The following is a 21,177-nucleotide window of genomic DNA, read 5'->3' as shown; positions in this document are numbered from 1 at the left end:
AACAATACAGAACTTGCTATTTACCTGGTTCATAGATACAATCAGGAAGGCAAATATTTAAAAGTTGTTATTTGCACATGAACTTAATTAATTGTACGTGCAATTTTACATCATAGGTTTTTGTTTTGTTTTTTTACAGACACAAAATGACCCGGAAAGTTTTGAAAAGCCTTCTTGAGGTTCATTTACAATAACATGCACAACACATTTAGGTACACGATCCTTGTTTGGAGAGTACTCAGTTGTTCCAACAGGCCATAGTAACTCTTTGGTTTCCTTGTAGTGAAGTTTTACAGTGCTTATATTAAGCAACAACTTATACTGCTATTTAGAAAAACCTGCTAACAAAACAGTTGCCATTCACAATTCTTCCAGTCATTGCAGACATACAGACAGAATGCCTTTTTCGTTATCTTGAAACACTATGCAAAAATGAATGTATTATTGCATGCTTGAACTTACCAAGCAAGGGCTTGTGTGTAGTTATCCTGTTATTTGTTTAATCTAAATAATTTAAAGCACTTTGGGGTTGCCTATGCTGCTACAGAGAGGGTTCTGTGTAGGACAATATGAAGTATACCATGCTCATCTAAATCCATGGGTATATGTCAAGCCCAGAAATTCACAAGTATGGCTGTTTTAGGCCCATCCCAAGTGCCCACTTGCAAGGCCTCACTGAAACCTGCTGCTTCAATGTTATAGACAAGCCCTTAGTTCTATCATGATGGGTTTTCGTGCCCAATCCACTAATCTAATCTAATCTAGGATGTTTTGGCCAGGTCCCACAGGTAGAAAAGTTAGAAGAAAAAGGAATTTAAGACTGCTGGTAATTCTACTATTGGAGACTCAGCATCAAACTAATCTAGAAAAAAAAATAAGAACAGGAATAGACAAAAGTGGTTTTACAAGGGGTATTTTTAGATGTCCACAAGAAGAGAGATAAGTACAGGCAATGAAAACTATGGTGTGTCACTAAAAATGTAGACAAAGGAATAACATGAACATGCAGGGAAGAAATCTGGAAAGCAAAGGCCAAAATGAGTTACATGTGGCATAAAGTGTTCAGTTACAAAGCAATAAAACTAGTTTTAAATATGTGGACAAGACAGAACAACAAAAACAGGTTTGCTACTCAACAGAAAAAGTGAACTATTAATGGAAGGCATGAAGAATGTGGGGCTGCTCAATGCTTACTTTGTGTAAGTGTTCACACAAAAAAGCTCAACCTGTAACTAGAAAACTAGAGAAATAAATAGAAACAAAAAGGTAGAAAGGTAAATAAACAGTTTGTCAAGAACTTTTGACTAATTTGAATGAATCTGGGGACAAAACTTGCCCCTATGGTGATAAAAGAGTTTGCTGAAGAAAACTTTTTGCCACTGGGACCAACACTACAAGCTCTTGGGTGATAGGTGAGGTCCCAGAGAGCATAGAAAGGGTTAACAGTGCCCAGTTAATGAAGAAAAAAAAAGGAGAACCTGGGTAACTGTAGACCAGTTGGCCTAATTTCAATATTTAGAAGTTTACTTGAGCAAATAATACAGTTGTCAATGTGCATACGTCTGAGGAAAAAAGATGTGAAAACAAGAAGCCAATAGGTTTGTAAGACACAAATCATGTCAAGCCAACTTGAATTTATTTTTGAGAGGATAACTAGTTTGGTGAGTAAGGGGTAGGTATATCCTAGACTTACTAAAGCTTTGATACAGACAGTCCCATGTGCCATTCTTACAATCAAGTTGAAGAAACATGGGTTAGAGAGAATTATCATCAGGTGGATATATAATTGCAAAACTGTAGCTTTTAATGGATTACTATCAGACCAGAAGGATGCCACAAATGGAGTTCCACAAGGGAGTCTTCTGGGTTCAGTGCTGTTCAATATTTTTATTAATGGCATGAATGCAGGGATGGAGAGAATGCTGATTAAATTTGCAAATACTGGAAGATTGGATTACATTGGAGAACTAGGCTAAGGATGACAAAATGAATTTCCACAAAGTAAAATATAAAGTGCTACACATAGCAAAGAGAAAATGTAAGAATAATAAAGGGAGAGAGGGGTTAGTAATTGGCTTGGAAACAGCAATACTGAAAAGAATATGGAGGGTATGGATCATAAACTTAATATCAGGCAGCCATATGATGTTATCATAGGAAATGCAAATGCAATTTTGGGTTTCATTAACAGAGATACTGCATGAAAACCTGGTACCACTCAACTATGTGCTATCTAGGCCTCACCTGGAGGACATCACATTTTAAGAAGGCTGTAGAGAAACTGAACATGGTCCAGAGGCAAATGATGAAAATGATAGCGAGAGCAAGCTACATCAGGAAAATAAGAAGGAACTTGGTATGTTTAATTTGACAAAAAGGAGATTAAGAGGGGATGTGACAGCAGTTTTCAAATACTTGAAAGGCTGCTATAAAGAAGATGGAGGGACACTGTTCTTCCTTGCCAGAACTGATTTAAATTACAGCAAAGTGGATACAGAGCAATTTTCAGGAGATACTTCCTAACTGTAGGAACAACAAAACAATAAAACAAGTTGCCTACAGAAGGTGTGGATCTCTTTCACTGGAAGTTTTCAAGAAGAGATGTGATAGGCTCTATATACATTTAGTAATACTGATTCAAATTCTGTGCAGGAGTGGGTTGGATTAGATGACTCCTGAGGTGTCTTCCAACCATATGATTCTATGAATATTTTTTGCTAATCCAACAGCATCAACATTCCTCTTTCTACAACAATATTCCACAAAGTTTGAAGCATTTTAAGAGTAATCTAATTATAACAATGCCTTTGTGGTGTAGTAGATTGATTTCATCATCCATCACTGGGTAACAACTGATGGCTAGAAAATGGTATTTAGAGGTTTACTTTGGGAACAGGCTTACAGATAAAATATATATTGCATTAGAATAATGGTCCAGGGCAACAGCAAGGGTTAACCGATTTCTAAAAATGCCTATTTGTGAAAGTTTCCTCAAGGCCCATTGTTTCTGATACAGGCAAAGCAGCAAGCTGACAGACAGGCTGGGTAAGTAAAGACATGTACCACACTGTTGCATAACATGAGAAAAGGTGGCACCAGGTTACAGCACCCAACTGCAGGGCCCTTGGGATTTCTGGTTTTGGGGGAATAGACCAGATTAGGAGAAGACCAGAAAAAGCCCAAATTAGGATGTGTTTATGTGATGGGTTTGCAAAACAAAGAATATGTTGACAGGATAGAACATGGAGAGTATGACAATCACAAAGAGAACAATCAGTGATGACCAAGATAAAAAGTCATCAGAAGGAGAACAAGGATACAAAAAGAGGAATTTCAGAGCAGCAAAGGGTCCCTAAGAGGGGAACCAGAGGCCACCATTGACAGAGAACATACCACCAGTCTGTCTCACCCACCCGACTGGTGGTGGTGGATTGCGGGGGGGGAGGGGTCGGCCTCCAACGTCCAGGCTGCTGATATCTGACATTCAAGAGATAACTTCAGAGTGAAGCTCATGAACTGGTCAGACATACCTTGACTCTGACAGCTCTAGGACTGGTAAATATAGAATTGTTTGCATTATTCTTATCTACTATCACTGTGTATCAATACATTTCACCTATTATCAAATAGAGAGGTTGTGGTCAGTCTGAAGGTTTGGGTCTGCCTGGAACAAGGTATCTGGGTCATAAATCCAGTGCCAACAACAATGGTTACTACTTTCACTGAAAATTCTAATCAAGAGATCAGAGACACAAAGTTGCAGAGAATACTGATTTTTAATTGTATCTGGATAGTATTCAATGTAGTACAATATCTGTACAAATACGTTATCTAAAACAATTTTAGTAATGTACTGATATACTTAATTAAAATTGAGGAATTAAACACCCCCCCCCCCAATCTCTGATTTATATCAAAGCAGCAAAATTTATACGGATCCACTTCTCAGTGGCCCAACTCAACCTTTCAAGTAACATAGCGGTCAACCAGAAATATTAATTGGTAAAATATAATTAATTTTTTGGTACTTTAACAGAATAATGCAAACATTATAATTAATGTTTCAATTTCTATTTTGTGCTGTAAAACTCACAGTACTAGATGAAATTAAGTTTTCAGATATTCAGTCACATTAACTGCATCAACCCTGAAAGAATCTGCTATACCCGGCCCTAGAGCTCAATTGACACTTCTGAAAGTTTAATACATTTATCCTAGCATTACAATGCATGAACATTCAAGAAAAACAGATACAAGCCTATGGGTTTTTACTCCTTTTTCAGGCATTCTCTTTTGGACAATTTAGATGTCAGTTATAAGATCACATAAATGCTTTATGTTTTGTAAGATCACAGCTGATTAATTATAGCCTACATTAGCATTCATGAAGAAACTCAGCATTAAGACCCTAAAAGACATGTAGGCAGCAATTCATTTCAGATGAAATACTGGAACTATTTTATACAATGCAAGCAAATGAAGATATCAGCTCCCTACAACCATCATCCTGCAAGCACAATACAAATCACCTAGCAATATTTTAACTTATTAGTAGTCTTAGGTAAGACTATACTGTTAGCTAACTAAAACTCTACAAAACTAGTTTTTTTCTGTAACATGTATTCTCCAAGATGATACCTGTGAAATGTACGTTTTATTTATGCAAAATAGCTATTAACCAATAATGATCATTCAGGATTTCTTGGAAACATTTATACCTGCACCTACGCCTTATTAAAACAAATGAAAACCACTAAAACAAATACTGATAGTTAAACACAATTAGGGTTACCTCCCTTATGGTGCAATGAAGTGGGCTGAAAGAAATTGTATCACAGGAGCAGGAACTACACGTCACTTTCTCTGGGTTGACATTGTATCACATGTTGGGGGCTGTATGGATAAAAAGGATACAGGAAGCCAGGATGCGTTTGGAACAGGGGTGTCAAATATACGCCGTGCGGAACCACTCTATATGGTTTTTTAGGCTATTGGCAGGCAACTAGAATTTGGAGGATGCGGCCTGTCACAGAATTGGGGCTCTAGGACATATCAATGGTGGCAGGAGGGCGAGTCATTGCCCTTGGGTCACTTTGGCTGATGGTCCTGCCACCATGCCATGCCCTCTGTGCTGGAGCCTTGGGCTTTGGTGGCAGCTCCAGCTCTGGCCACAGACACAGTCTGTGAGTAGCTCTCACCATGCGACATCCCTGGTGCCCATGCCAATATCCCTGCCCAAATAACCAGTCCTTGAACTTCAGAATCCCTGTTTGACCCTGGCTTGCTTCCTGACATTCACTTCTGGTAACCCTTTTGCCTTGGCACAGATTACAGATGCTTGGCACAGATTACAGATTACAGACCCCTCCCTCAGCTCTAGCTACTAGGCTAGGTGGATCCTGACACCTAGCTGGAGTCTGAGCTGTCACTGTTGCATGCCCTTGGCTGGAGCTGGAGCTGCCACTACCACTGTGCACCCCTGGCCAGAGCTGCCAGTATGGTGTGTCCAAGGCCAGTGCTACACCATGCCAGAAGGAGCCCTGTGGTTTGGATCCAGCCTGGGGCATGAGGTGACTTTGACACACCTGGTTTAGAACTAGGGATTAGCTAGCTACACCACAAAGTAGGTGTGCTCAACTTCTGGCCTGTGGGCCAGATCTGGCCCTTGGCACCTTGTCATCTGGCCCACAGGGCTCCTTTTGGATCTCTGGGGGTCCCCATTGGCCATGGCCTTCTGTATTAGGTTGCGCATGCAAAGCAGTACAGGGCCCAATCCCAGTACACAGAAGTGGTGTGGGGCCCTGTAACCTAATCCTTGCACACAGGGTCAGGCAGAGGTGGCACAAGGCCCCCAGTACTCAATCCAGGCATGCAGGACCAGGTGGAGGTGATGTAGAGCTCCTGGGTCCCAATCCTGATGCATAGAACTGGGGGAGGCAGCGTAGGGCCCCAGACCCTGATCTCCACATGCTGGGCTGAGCAGGGAAGGACTGGGTTCCCCAGAGCCTGATCCCAGCACGTGGGACTGGGAGGAGGTGGTGCAGAACCTTGGAGTCTGATCCCAGCATGTGGGATTGGGCAGGGGTCATGCAGGGCCCTAGGGCCTGATCCTAGAATGCTAGGGCCGATCCAGCCTGTGGACTGGTCCCATGTTCCTCATTTGGCCCTCAGAAAGGAAGCTGAAAGCTGTAATAGATCCAATATTGGTTGGACAAGCATCAACAGCCCTTGCAGAGTGCCAAAAATGTGCAGCCCCAGAAACACCTAGGCTAGGGCCATAAACTGGTTTACATGAACTAAGTGGTTTATACCTATAACACGACACAAGTTCAGTGCATGTAAATTACTTTCAAAATGGTCAAATCTGGTTTAAGGTAAATCTGGTTGGATCAGACTTAATTGATTTAGGTTAAAGTGGTTTGTGGAAGCCTCTGCACCCCCCCGTCAGTCACAGGCTACCATTGCACTGGGTTCAGCTGCCTTAGGCATTGTTGCCATGAGGGCTGGTATGTATGAGCACCCCCAGGCTCCTAGTCTAAGCCAGTGTAGGCTTCTGCATGTCTTGGCTACCTGAACAATGAACAATAAACAGTTCAGTTTGTCATTGGCTTAGAAACACCTGCGAAGATTGTCATACAGCTTAGAAACACCTGCGAAGATTGAATTGATTCTCCCCTGGGCTTTTTGAATCTCTATACTTAGCCCTAATGACATATAAAATTGGGTCCTTCTAAAAAAATGGCCAGGGACTACAGTGAGCATTAACTTTCAGTAGCAAGGATTAAAATATTAAGCAGTAATTAAAAATGGCTTAATTCTTTCTTGGATTGCAGCTGTTATTTTCAAGATATAACACATTTTATATTAAGATATATGTTAATTAACAGAGAAGACAGAAAAATGCCCATCCAAGGAAAGAAAATACTATATTACTTGCAAAGAATCAAATAGAACGCTAATCCATGGTATTGTTTTTGCAATGGAAAAGCTCAATGAACAAGCAGTCATGTTCTTTGACAATACAGGGTTTTTTAATTAAAAATATGCTATTTAATGTTTATTCTTAATTAAATAGTTTAATTAGCTGAAAAGAATCTATTACCTAGCATATACTTTGTGCACAACTGTTCTAAATATTAATTGCTGAACTATAATTCTACTGATTCAAGGTTACATTTTACACTAGTCCTCATTTACTTCACTTTCTTTAATAAAAACTCCTTGATGCAGCTGTAAAACTAGTCTACAGAGAAAATCTTCATCCCTCTCACTTAAATGAAATATCACTAATGTTTTATTAGAAGACAGAGTTGCATGCAAGTTCCATATTTCCATTAGCTTTTCTATGAACAAATGAGGTTCATCACCTTTTAATATTTTCACAACAAAATTCTTTTTGTCAGTATGAGGTATTTTCCCCACAGCAGTTTAAGTAATCCAAAGCAATGTTGAATAAAACTTAAAGCAGAAGAATAACAAACAGTGCTCAGAGAGAAGGCATTTACCCAATGAAGATAATGATATTAATGGGTTCTTAAGTCACAGTTCTTTCAAGTACGGTTAAAACATGCTCTTTTGCTCTTTTCCGGTGAAGATTAATCTGAAGCTTGACAGGAATGAAGTTATGTTATCTGACTCTTTCCCATGGAAAAGAGGCCATTGACATTTGGCAAACAAATTTTGAAAGGTAAAAGAGTGGTTGGAGACTGGGACCATACGACTTCATTCTGGAGTCCTTATACACCAAGTAAGACCTACCACAGGAAAAGAAAATGCCTTAATTCTGTCACTTTAAGATAAATGTTACCACGCTGGTTTAAGATAACCACTCTAGACTGAGGAGAAAAGGTCACACATCTAGTTACATGCCTTGTAGGAGTATGTCCATTAAAGATCCAGGGACACCTTCTTAGCTACAGCTTTGAAGAGAAAACTGTTGTTTCAAGATGTATAATTTTCAGACAGCTGTTGACAGATTAGTCCCCACCGTGGCATTTTCAGCAGTGCAGGAATCAGCAGAGGACACTAGACATGTTTGATCTTAAATATGCATCCTCTCTTCCCAGTAGATAGTATTTAAATGGAACTTTGTGGTAGTAGGGTCAAGGGAATCATTGATACTCTTGTGTTCCTTCTTGTAAACATGCAGGACACATAAACCATCATTTCTCAGTGTTAGGCATGTCATTGTTAGTGCCATTGATATTGCTAGGTCCCACAAAAGGAGCAAACAAATGACAATGTTATTTTCTATACCAATAAAAAATGGGATGGGGGAAAATCCACAATTCAAAACAGAAAAGGACAAACCTCATGAGCCTCTTGGGATGCACAGCTCCCAGCAGTGCCCTGTATAAGTACATTACTATGCTGAAGAGATCTTAGTGAACAACTGCAGTTACTATTATCAGAAGCCATGTAAAAAAGAGCAGTTATTTTTCTCAGTACTGAATTTTATCAGCAATTAAACTAGTTTTTAGAGACATCAAACTAAATTACAGAGTGACCTAGTGATTAGGAAGTAATAGGAAATTTAGTTCACTTTTAATGCACCATATTACTGTGTGCTTGCATTATTCATAAGCTTGAAAAATACTATGCTCTTTCCAAAGGCAAAAAAAAAAAAAAATTGCATTTCACTAATAGCCATAAATACTTGGATGGAGGTCAAGAAACTTAGTGGGAGGTTTCCAAAATTTTCTCTGCAACTAAACAAAAATCCTCCCCAAAACCTAAAAACTCAAAATAGTACCCAGAACATCTGTGCAGAATTTTCTTTTAAACTCTCTTACTTCACTGCAACTCTTTTAGGATCCTTTTTTTTTTTAAATTTTCCTCTCATTTATCCATACACTTTATTCTGTCTCTATTAGTTATATGAATGTTGACTGTGATGAGCATCCACCCTCTTCATCATCCAAAATTGAAATCTTGGTGTCCTCTCAATGTGAGAAGAAAAGGTGAAGAAAAATCAGGCATGTGGTAAATCCAGTCATAATATTATTTATGAGGTACACAAAATTCACCCACTTCTCTCAAGCACTGTTCTTGCCCCAACTCTATACTGCTCTTGATCCAACATATGAGAATCATTTTGTTCTCCCACTCAGACTACATCATTTTTCTTTCCAAATAACTACACTGGCTTGTCTTTTCTTGCATCAAAAAGTTTGAGTTTCTACCCTTCAACCTTCGGAAAAATGTCAAAAGTTTGGCCATAGTTACCTTTTTGTCCTCATCCCCTCCTGTGCTCTGCTCTGCTCAAATTTTCTTCCTTTCTTTCCACACTGACCTTTACACATTCTTTATACCAACCAATTTTCTTTAAAGTATCTCCAAGGTCGCGATCAAAATTCTTCATTTTTTTTCTGTCAAATTTCCTTCTAAATCCTACTTAATCTCCATGTAATGTTATTTAAGCAATAACCAAAGTACAGCTATCACCTTATTTTCTCAACCCGATTCAGCTTTATAACATTACATTTTTATAAAATTTTAACTTTTGTTGTATTGTATTTGTGCATAACATTAGCTAGATTTAAACCTCAGGGAATGAATCATGTTAGTCTTTGATTGTCTATAACCCATAATGCTTTATAAATAGAAAAAAATGACTTCAAAGATCATGCCTTCCATGTAAGATAGTGTTTACACTTGTCTTGAAACATGGGACCCATGTGAAATTAGATGACTGCAACTTCAAATATATATATTTTTTAATAAATAATTAAATTTATAGAGGATAATCCACTTGGAAAATGGGGACACCTGGCTAACAGACCAAATACTCAGCAAGGAGTACACAGAACTATGCCAGCAAATTCTCTTCATAAAACCAGAATTTCTACACAATTGTCCAGGTTTGGCTGTGCTCATTCCCACACAGATCTTATAATCTGCTTTAAATTACACCAACTACTGCAGAACCCACACATCCCCAGGTCACCAAGAAGCCATAAAATAACAGCAGGAAAGAGGTACAGGAGTTGGTAGGGCTGGCAAGCTATCCTTATCATGGCTGGCTGTATCAGTTTTAGGACTGTTGTGTACCAAATGTTCTGTACTGCACAGGAAATATGCTGGTAGATTTTATTTTGAAAATGATTCATGGTATGGACCAAATATTTTCAACTTCGTTTCATTCCCCAGAGTTACCCAGAGAAGTAGTGCTCAACTCTCATGGGGCATATCCCATGCAGAGGTTGGTCCACGAACCTGATCCAGTGCACATTCGGTTAATGGGTGCAATCCGGCTCACCAATCTGTTTATGCATGTCATCCTGACTCCATGCGCCAGATCCAGCTACAGAGTAACCCCTTGCACCAGCACAATCTACCATGTGGGGCCAACCCACAAGGCTCACCATGGGTCTAGCAATTTGGCAGCAGGGGAGCAGGAATTAACATTGCCACCACTCCCACTTTGGGACTCCGTATGGGTCCAGGAATTTGACAAAGACTAAGTGATGTGACCTTGCAGCTCAATACAGCCCACAGGCAGGCATCACTGACTTAGAGAAAGCTGAAACATGAATTTAGACTTTTCCATTGCTCATCACCACAGCAGCCGAGAACCTTGCATGTATACCAGTAAATTTATCCTCATTAAGATGAATTATCATCCCATTTTACAACTGAGGTAGAGAGGTGCCTTAGTTAAGATTAGAAAATACTTGGTCAGAACCAGAAAGAAAACCCAAATCACTTGAATCCCACCTGTCTTATCTACTTCCCATTTCAGGCACATATTTCCAATTGTTGAATATAACACAGTGAAGTACTTAAAGGCAGATAAGAAATGGAGGGATGTTGGTTTTAAAAAACACATTTGAACACTGTACTAAAATACGTGGTGAGTAAAGCAATTTGAATGAATACAGAAAATCTGATGATTCTCGTAGTTGTCAGCTTGGTTCTTTCAAGCTCCAGGCAGACATTACACTTAAGACATTATAAACCAACTAATCACGCCTTAAGTAGTAACCCAGCCACATGTTCATGCAACTAATACCATGATAAAGCAGGGAATAAGCCACAAGTATATTACACAACATATGGGTAACAATTTTGTGGCTGGTTCCCATCATGTCTTAAATTAATGGCCAGTGCACTCTGGGGCTGGGAGCATCAGTCGACAGATTGGTGTTCCCAAGGCTGGTAGCTCTGATCAGTAGACTGGTGCAGACTGGGAAGCAACACACGTGCATGGCAGGAGGCATGATAATGGGATCAGGTATCAGACCACATCATGCCTTTAACTGAAGATCTGTCAGTAGCTTCATTTAACTATAGCATTACAGGCCAGAATCCATACACATGGATTCAGTTTTGACCTCTTCAGGAAAAAAAAAAAAATTGAGTTACTGCTTTAAGGGAAAAAAAGCTAACTTAGCTAGATGCATGATTTTAGGGATTTAAATTATTACAAATATAGAGGAAGGGATATTTACGGATCAGTGATTTTATTTATCTAAATAAAAATGACTCAGGACACCATGTTCTTCTACAACAGGGGCAATAAAGGGTATAGGAGTGGTTAAGTTTTTCTGTAACATTAGTTCATCTTGTTTTTGGACCAATACTAAGTGTCTCCTTGGAGTCAAGTGAACACAGACAAATGCTGGAGAGATCTGGGCAGTGAGGATTGAAAACTGAAAAGAATCCTAGTTGGTAATGCCTAGACAAGTTGTTGGTGGTCAGTAGGCCTGTGCGAATTGGCAGCAATCTGATCTGGCTTTGGAGCTGGCCGCTTTGGATGGCTGTGATCCGATCTGGAGCTCCTGACCAGGTTTCCACCTCAACCTGGTCAAAGCGGCTCCGAAGCTTCGCAGCCGCCTTGGAGATCCGGCCATAGGGTATAATGGAGAATCAATTAAATATCTATAACTTTGTTGTTTCTTGTCCAATTTGGATAAAACTTGCAGGGATGGTAGCCTATGCTAAGAGCATGAAATTTGCCAAGTTTCAAGAATATTGGTGCAGGGGTTTGGGGGGGAACTGTATCCCAAATTCTTGAAAACCAAACTCATGTCATAGCTCTGTTACACCACAGGGGGGTGAAAACTGCAGGGGTGGCGGCTCTTACTGAGGCCACAGAGCCTGCCAAGTGTCAAGCAGATAGGTGCAGGGGTTTGGGGGGAACTGCACCTCAGGATGCAGACAAAAACCTGTTAAGGCGCAGCGGGGTGACAGCTGTAGGGATGGTGGCGCCTGTTGTGACACCTGCCAGATGTCAAGGAGATTGGGGCAGGGGGAGTCTGGGGCCCTGCATCCCTAGCTGCTGACAGACAAAACTCGTGCCAAGACTGTGTCTGTCTTGCAGCAGTTGATTGTCTGTATTGATTCTTTCCTCTCCTTAGCCTGGTTTTGTAGGTGCTAACTGATGCTTGTTAAGTCATTATGTAGTAGCTACATCCTGTGTACTGAGCTGGTCCCCGAGTCCCTGGTGCCTGAATGAATCATGATTGATTGATTGGTAACTGGTAACACAGTAGCTTAGCAGCCAGGCCTGCAGCAGTGTCTCCCCTCCCTGACCCAAGACAGAGACAGACAGTCCCACAAGCACCCATGTCATGAGTTTTGCTTGTCCACAGCTTAAGGGGCAGTTCCCCCAAACCCCTGGACTGATCTTCTTGAAACATGGCAGGCTTTGTGGTCTCAGTAAGAGCTACCACCCCTGCAGTTTTCACCCTGCTATGTTGTAACACTTAGATGTGACATGAGTTGTGCTTGCAAGAATTTAGGGTACAGTTCTTCCCAAACCCCTGCACTGATCTTTTTGAGATTTGGCAGACTTTGTCCTCTCTTCAGAGTCTACCATCCCTGAAAATTTCATCCAAATTAGACAAAAAACAACAAAGTTATAGATATTTTATTGTTTATCCATTATACCCTATGGCCGGATCTTCGAACCGCTTTGGGAAGCCTAACAAGGCCAATGCTTCAACCCAGACATGCTGCTTTGGACCCCGAAGCATCCAAAGTTTCTCCAGATCTGAAGCTCTGTCCGAAGCCCCGCACAGCCCTAGTGGTCGGCCACTGTAAAGTGACCACTTAGTTCTGGATATTTTTCAGTGTCTTGTTTCTGTACTGGTTACTAATTTGTGCTGCCAGATTCTGTAACACCTGATCCAGAGCAGCATAAAATTATTTCCAAAAATAGTTTACGAGTGCCCATTATTAGAATGCATTTCTCTCTGAAGTCAATTGTTGACTTTCCAGCTCACAGACCTCAGATTTGTCTGTTAAAATGGGAGTTCCTTTCCTTTCCAAACCCTTTAAAATTATTAGATCAATAAGCCATAAACATCACCTATATTCAAACAAGACAGACAGTAGGAAAGACAAATATAAAATAACCCATATATTACCTATAATAGTCACAATAACCTTTTATTTCCATCCTTACAAGGTTACACAAATAATAAAAAACAGGTCTCATATTGGACAATCAGAAAGAAAGAAATGGAGAATTAAGTCTCTCTGATTGAATTAGGATGCCAATTTCATGAGTGGACACACATACGTATGATGCTTTCCTTTATAATGTCTTTCAACAAATTGATATTCAACATGTCTTCTATTATTAGTGCAATGGTTCTTTGCACCAATAGTAACTTTGGAATGCTGGTAAATTTGCAAAAGTTTTATACTGTTCAACTGGTAACAGAACTTAACTCAATTTAGTTAATGGTAAATAGTTTCAATTTAGTTTATACTGAACAACTTTTGTTTGCATTCTTTTCATAGATTTCATAGACACTAGGGCTGGAAGGGAACTTGTGAGATCACTGAGTCCAGCCCCCTGCCCCAGGGGCAGGAAGTCAGCTGGGGTCAGATCACCCAGCTCATGATTTATATCCTCATGAGCTTGCAAAAATGTTCGTACTTACTTGCTTTATTGACCTACCTAACTCACAGGCGCAATCTCCCAATTCTGTGGGCAGAATGCGGGCCCAGACAGCCATTTTGCAGGTGTAGCAAAGCAGCCTCCCATCACATTGCTGATTGGCTGTGGGGGGCTGCCTGTCATGTGGCCCCTCACTGCTGATTGGCTGCAAGGACTGTCCATCATGCCACCCCACCCCTCACTGCCAATTGGTGGAGAGGGGCAGGGCCACATGACAGGCAGCCCTCACAGCCAGTCAGTGGTGAGGGGTGGGGCAGCAGACATCTTGCCAGCAGCTTTTCAAGCAGGCAGTGTCCCCTCCCTTTCCTGTTCTGGAGAGGTGCAGCAGTGTTTGATAACTCCCTCCCCACCCCACCCCCGAATTGTATGGGCAATGCTAGATTTTGTGGAATCTGCAAAATTGGTAGGTCCCTACTTTTAAAGTTTGTGATGAAGGAAGCTAAGTGGGCTATGTTCTAGCCTGCAGTTCCAATGGGGAGCAATTTGGGGGGACTCAGTGTGAGCAGGCTTTACTGTACATAATTCTTGTAAATAGCTTTATATGTAGGACATCTATATGGCCCCTGAAAAAACTGGGGGACTGGCCCCATGAATCAGGTAGGTCCCTAGGTATAAGGCAAGTAAGTCCAAACACATTTGCAAGTTCATGAGGGTATTAAAGAATGCAAACAGCCCATAGGTAGATAGCAGTGTAGCCCTGACAGCCGGCCACAAAGACTGCTTTTTTGATTGGTTCCCCATGATGTAATGTTTTATTGTACTGAGTGAAGTTGTCCCCAGGTTAAGACTATAGTTTTATAACCGTGTTGTTACAAGCATGGCTGATTAAGGCTGAGGAGAATAAGGGTGCATACAGGAGTTACATTTTTCACATGATGAGGCTTCCAAAAGCACTCTGTAGCCATAACACAACAAACGTTCACGACTGCAGACATCTTTTAAAATGGCCAATCATATGAAAATTTAACCCTTGCCTTATATAGTATCAGACAGAGGCACTCTAAGGCACAGTTAATTTTGGATGATTCTATTTGCATCCTATGTGGCTTTGTGGGGCTTGGCTGGCACTCATACAGGGCATCTCTGTCTCGTCCCTGTGCAGCCACGGAGAGTACATCCATACTGAAAGTGCTCCTCCCAACTACCCCTGCTGGGGTCTTGGGGGGATTTGGGGAGGCACAGGTGGAAGGGGGAGGCTTTCCTTCCCCCACACCCTTTACAAGCATCTTGACAGTGGCAGAGGCTGCTGTTCCCAGCGCTAGTGAGGCAGAGGACAGAGGTTCCCTCCCCCCATTATGGGCCTGGCCCAGTTCCTCCCAAAATTCCATCGGGGTAGCCAGGCCAGCTCCATTCCCTCCTGCCCCCGCCTCACCCAAGCTCTGGGCACAGCAAGCTCTATTGCTGTCATGATGCTCATGTGGGGGGTGTGGGGAAAGAAGCCCCCTCTGCCATGTGTGCCCAGCCTGGCTTCCCCACAAACTTCAGTACCAGTAGCTGGGGGAATCCGCACGGTGGAGTGGCCCTGTACCTGCCCCGCTTCTCTACCTCCCAGCCTCTTCTAACGGTTGCTAGTTGGCAGCTGGGGGGGGAGGGCAGGGGCGTGAAAGCTTTGTGTAAAGCGCTGTGAGTTAGAGCACCTCCCCAACAGGCTGCCTGAACTTTTGTACACACCCTGAATGAAGCTGTAGGAAAGGTGGGAGGACAGATGTCTCCAGGGAGGACAAAGAGAAGGTCCTAGGGCAGACAGATAAAAGGAATGGTCCCAGGGCAGCCTGAAGTCTGAGTGAGGACAGGGGGAGCTGGAATGGCACAATAAAGACTGTTTGTTTTGAAGCAGTATCTCCTGTGCTGCTTGCGATGTTTGAACTCTGGTAACCATAAATGCTGTGTGCCTCTGGAGGCAGGGGGACACGGTGACTGGCCGCAGGTCATGGTGTCGGTGGCAAGTGGGGAGCTCCTGCAGGTGGCAGTGGCAGTGTTGGTGGCAGGGGGGAAAGAGCACCAACCAATGGTCAGCGATCACCCAAAGACATCACTGGCAGTGTCAGTGACTTCCCGCAGATGCTGCCAGCAGTTTTGGTGGAAGAGGGGGTGGCGAGTGGCAACCCACCCGCAGGTGCTGCTGGCAGCATTGTCAGTGGCATAGCACAGGGGCTGCACTGCCAATCTCAGAGGGTGCATGTGCACTCCCTACATGTTGCTAATGCTGGTAACCCTCTTTTAAAAGAAAACACAATCTCTGCTTCCCAGGAGCTGACCAGTAAAGAAGGAGCTCCCAGAGGTAGAGGTACCACGGATCACCAAGGAAGCCAGGGATTGAGAAGAACCAAGGTCTCAAAACCACAGGCTTGCCCCTTGTAAAGCCATGCTGGGGCCGGTTGCACAGGGATCCTCAGCAGAGGGAGACTGAATAAGGCTGCTTCTTGGGGATGTCCTGAGGAAGAGATTTCTCCTTCCCTTCCAAAATTATCCTCCTTTTTCACGACAGAGTCCAACTCAAATGCTTGAGACAGTACCAGCCTGTGTGCTTTGGGGTCAATGTATGAACATCTTACTCCAGGAAACATAACTAAAGCTCCAACTGAGCTCCATTGACTGTGCTACCTTTAAAGAAAATTTTGCTGCAGCTGCTTCCTTCTATATCCAACTGACTTTACTTACCCTACCTAAGACACGTCCTGATCTATACCTACGCATGCCTTCTTCACACAGGTCAATGTCAAGAGAATTTATGCCAAGTTCTTATATTGGTAAGTTCAAAACTTCCATCATGCCCAGGTCCTTACCCTCTCTTCTTCCTTCCTGTACCTGCTTAGGCAAGGTTTGGGTGACTTTTCATAATTGTTAACCCATTTGAGATATTAGTTGAAAAGTGTTTATATGTATAGAAAATATATGGAAGGTATAGTACAGAAAATTATAGACAGATTTTTATATAATGGGGTGCTCTAGATCACTGGTGCTCAATCTCTGGGTCATGGGCTGAGTCCAGCCCACAGCACTCTTCCCAGACCAGGAGATTTGAGGGGCAGTGGTGACAGTGTCAATTGCCATGGCTTCCAGAGCCTTAGGAACTAATGCTGACACTGTTATAGACCCATGGGGAACCTTGAGTGCCAGAAGACACAGCAGGATTTATAGTGTGGCTGGATCCAGCATGCCAACCCTATGCTGGATCAGGTCTTTGGATCAACCCCACCTCCCTCATCCAGCCTCTGGGGCTGGAAGGCTGAGCACCACTGCTCTAGAGTCTCTTTTCCATTAATTGACTCTTATTATAATTTGCTGTGAAAGTTACTTAAGAACGCAACCTTCAAGGTAATTCACATCTCACTACTAGCCACCTTGAACATCTGGTTTGCAAGTGTGTATATTACTTTCATCCCAAACCCTTAGCAATATATGATAACAAAAAACCCCACACATGCTTTGATAACTGAACCCCAAAATTTACATTTAAATGAGATATTCTTTAAAAAAAAAAAAAGCTAACCCTTGCATTATACAACTACTTCAGTGCTTAGTCTTGCTGGTAGCCTTCTTTTATGTAGCCCTTGAATATTAACTTTGATCAATGCTGTGCTCTGCTGTTCCATTTTAAAAGCAGGCTATTTCAGAGGCAGCATGTATAGTTATTGTTTATGGCAGAACAGGCAGTGACTGCAATTTTATTAAGACTGCTGTTCAACTAAACTAAATAAAAATATGTTGGACAAATACCTTAGAAACAATACATTGCTTAGTGATTTGTCCATGTAGCATGAGCATTTAGCACCATTACTGAAAAAGTACATTTATTCTTGGTACTATTTAAGTACTCTCTCTTATTTCTGGCAATTTCTAATCAGCTAATTGGTTTTATCCTAATTAGGCTCTGCAGAAGCAGCCTATGTAGTAAGCAGCACAAAGAGAACAGCTGTTCCCCTAATATTATTGTACATGGCTTCACTTCCTGGACTAGATATACGTCCCTGGTCCAATCTGTCATCTACATTGTGAAACAAAAACACATTTTGTTTACTCATGAAATGTGTAAATCATAAACTGAAAACAATTTTCAATGGATGTAGGAGTACTGTGAATGTGCTGAAACTTTGATTTTTTTTTGAGTAATTGGAGACTACCTTGTTTCTATCCTGCACCTGTTCAAAAAAAAGGATGTTAGTGTCTCATGTGATATGTTGGCAAAAGCTCAAGTGCAATAGATGCACTATAATACTAAAGAAACACCCAAGAGGCAAATCTGGTACACTGTCACTAATTCAAACTTTATGGTAGGTTTTCTTATCAGTAAAGCCACATTTCCCTATTTCTCTTGTCTCTGCTTGCTTTATCCATATTAAGCCCAGAGGAACAAACAAGCTTTTGGACATGGCTTACCAAGTACTGGCATGATTAGTATTTATTCCCTGATGACTGTCTGAAATGAGGTGCTCTGTCAATGTAAACAGCCTGTCCTATTTTCATATTGAGGTCTGATGGTTGAAGAGGAAATTCCAATATAATGGAGTTTGGCCTTCCAAGCCATTCTTTACACCCAGCCCAATCCTTATTGTATCCATTATGTTCATCACATAATGTGCAAGTAAAACCTGAATTAGACAATCCAGGATTTTAGAGTTAGTTTGATTCTGAATTATCATTACATTTGTCTAATTCATTGTATAGCATGAGGGAAAATGTAAATTTTCTTTGGGATATCATTAGATCATTCCTGCTGGAAAAGAAGTAGAGCTCATCAGATTATGCTGGCTGACACACAGCTTCCAACAATTAAGAAACATGTTCCAAGGAAAAAGTCTCTTTAGTTAAGTCTGGGTCTATTAGGCTCCCAGGCACTGGGAGCTTGTGTGCGCTTATTAGTGAACTTTTTATGTGATCATTATAGCATCTCTGTGACATAGACAGGTAATATTTCCATTTTGTAATTTGAATAAATAAAGTAAAAAGGCCAAGTGATTGGAATAAAGCATCAGACAGTTTTAGAGTTGTGACTGGAAGGACCAATCTCATTTCAATACTCTCCCTCATACACACAAAGCTATATCTTATGCTACTTTTTCACTCTCTCTTGTGGCCGTAAGACACATTATCATTGAATCATAGAAGTTAGGGTTGGAGGGGACCTCAGGAGGTCATCTAATCCGACTGTCTACTCAAAAGCAGGACTAACCATCCCCAACTAGATTATTCCAGCCAGGGCTTTGTTGAGATGCGCCTTAAAAACCACTAAGGACAGAGATTCTACAACATCTCTAGGTAACTTGTTCCAGCACTTCACCACCCTCCTAGTGAGAGTTTTTCCTGATATGCAACCTAAAGATCCCTTGCTGCAACTTGAGACTATTACTTCTTGTTCTGTCATCTGCCACCACTGAAAACAGAACTTCTTGTTTTGCCCCTCCTCTTTTGAACCACCTTCAGGTGTTGAAGGCTGCTGTTAAATCCCCTCTGTCTTCTCTTCTCTGGACTAAATAAATCCAGTTCCCTCAACCTCTCCTTATAAGTTGTGGACCCCAGCCCCCTCATCATTTTTGTTGCCCTCCACTGGACTCTCTCCAATTTGTCCATATCCTTTCTGTAGTGGGTGGTCCAAAACTGGACACATTACTCCAGATGTGGCCTCACCGGTGCAGAATAGAGGGGAATAATTACTTCCCTTAATCTGATAGTGATGCTCCTACTAATGCAGCCCAGTATGCCATTAGTCTTCTTGGTGACAAGGGCACACTGTTGACTCATTCTGCTTATTGTTCACTGTAAGCCCCACGTCCTTTTCTGCAGAGCTGCTGCTTAGCCAGTTGGTCCCCAGGCTGTACTGGTGCATGGGATTGTTCCATCCTAAGTGCAGGTCTTTGCATTTCTCCTTGTTGAACCTCATAAGATTCCTTTTGACTCAATCCTCCAATTCTTCTAGGTCACTCTGAATCCCTTATGCTTCAGCTACTATACCCTCCAGCTTGGTGTCATCCACAAACTTGCTTAGGGTGCAATCCATCCCATCTTCCAGATTGTTAATGAAGATATTGAACAAAACCAGCTCCAGGACTGACCCCTGGGGCTCTCCAGTTGATACCAGCTGCCAACTACCCATTGAGTCCAACAATCCAGCAGGCTTTCTATCAACCTTACAGTCCATTCATCCAACCTATACTTCCTCAGCTTGCTTGCAAGAATGCTGTGGGAGACAGTATTAAAAACCTTGGTAAAGTCGGGGTATAACATACATCTTATATCCACAGAGCCATTTATCTCAGTATAGAAGGCAATCAGGTTGGTCTGGCATGACTTACCCTTAGTGAATCCATGCCGACTGTTTCTGATCACTTACTTCTTCTCCAAGGCTAGGGACAGAAGTTATACATAAACTAGTTTAAGTAATCAGAAACTGGTTTCAAACTGTAACAGAACATAAGTTCAGTGCACATAAACTAGTTTCAAAATGGTTGAAACTGGTTTAAGGTAAACCTGGTTGAATGTAGTATCAGACTTAACTGATTTGGGTCAAACTGATTTATGGAACTTCTGTCCCAAACCCCTTCCTGATTTAAGTTAAACCAGAGTCCCCCAGTACCCCAGGTGCTTTGAAGCCCTTGACTGGGCTAGGTTAGGCTGGGCTGGGCTAGGCTGTCTGCTCCAGACAGCAGGATTGGCCCTACCCGTCTCCTCCCTAGCTGAAACACTACTATCAGTGCTGTGGCTGACTGAGGAGTTGGAGACTGCAGGCATAGCAATGTCTGCCTGGCTTCTCACCATATCTACCCCCCCCCCAACATGGACCCCAGTGGCAGGGACCCTAAGAACAATGTTGGCTTAGGTGCTTTCTGGAGCTAATCAACAGGTCAGCTGGTAATGCCCTTCTGTTCCTTCCTTGGAGAAAGCTGTCTAAGAGCCTGAACTAATGAAAGGGACTTTTGTTTTCTTGATGGTCTGTGATAAGCTTTGTGTTATCAGGTCTCTGCTGGCTTGCTTGTCTGCCAGGTTTGCTGCAGACAGTACGAAGAAGAGAAGGAGACTGAAAAGCTCAGTATCATCAACAGATGCATGCAGTCCACACAAGCATTCCCCCTTACCTCCCTCCCGCCTTGCTTCAGAGAGCTATTCAGGGCTGGGATATGGCAACACTTCTTGCCTCTTGAGCAGTGAGCTGGGAAAAGCCTAACTGTGCAGGTGGGGGGGGGAGCGGGCGAGGAGTTTTACACCTCTCCCTAATCAGAGCATCTTGCTGGGGCCTGGCATGCTCCCCTCCCCCCGCTTCAGCTCAGCAC

The 21,177-nt window shown here is 42.1% G+C and overlaps 1 protein-coding gene across 7 annotated transcripts in view; it reads right to left on the bottom strand.

Moving 5' to 3' along the window:
* The window catches only part of SYT1 (synaptotagmin 1), a 560,022-nt gene that overhangs the window by 443,710 nt on the left and 95,135 nt on the right, over positions 1-21,177 (bottom strand). Inside the window, exon 2 of one of the 7 annotated variants that reach the window (XM_090042589.1) lies at positions 20,203-20,253. The exons of the other annotated variants lie outside the window; for them this stretch is intronic. The gene's annotated coding sequence lies outside the window, so the exon portion shown is untranslated. The remainder of the gene's footprint in view (positions 1-20,202; positions 20,254-21,177) is intronic. 7 annotated transcript variants of the gene reach the window in all.

This window comes from Crocodylus siamensis, chromosome 4, assembly GCF_052110815.1.
Source record: "Crocodylus siamensis isolate JL-2025a chromosome 4, ASM5211081v1, whole genome shotgun sequence".
Taxonomy (NCBI): domain Eukaryota; kingdom Metazoa; phylum Chordata; order Crocodylia; family Crocodylidae; genus Crocodylus; species Crocodylus siamensis.
Note: the sequence above shows the minus strand (reverse complement) of the source record. Positions and strands in the feature narration are given on the sequence as shown.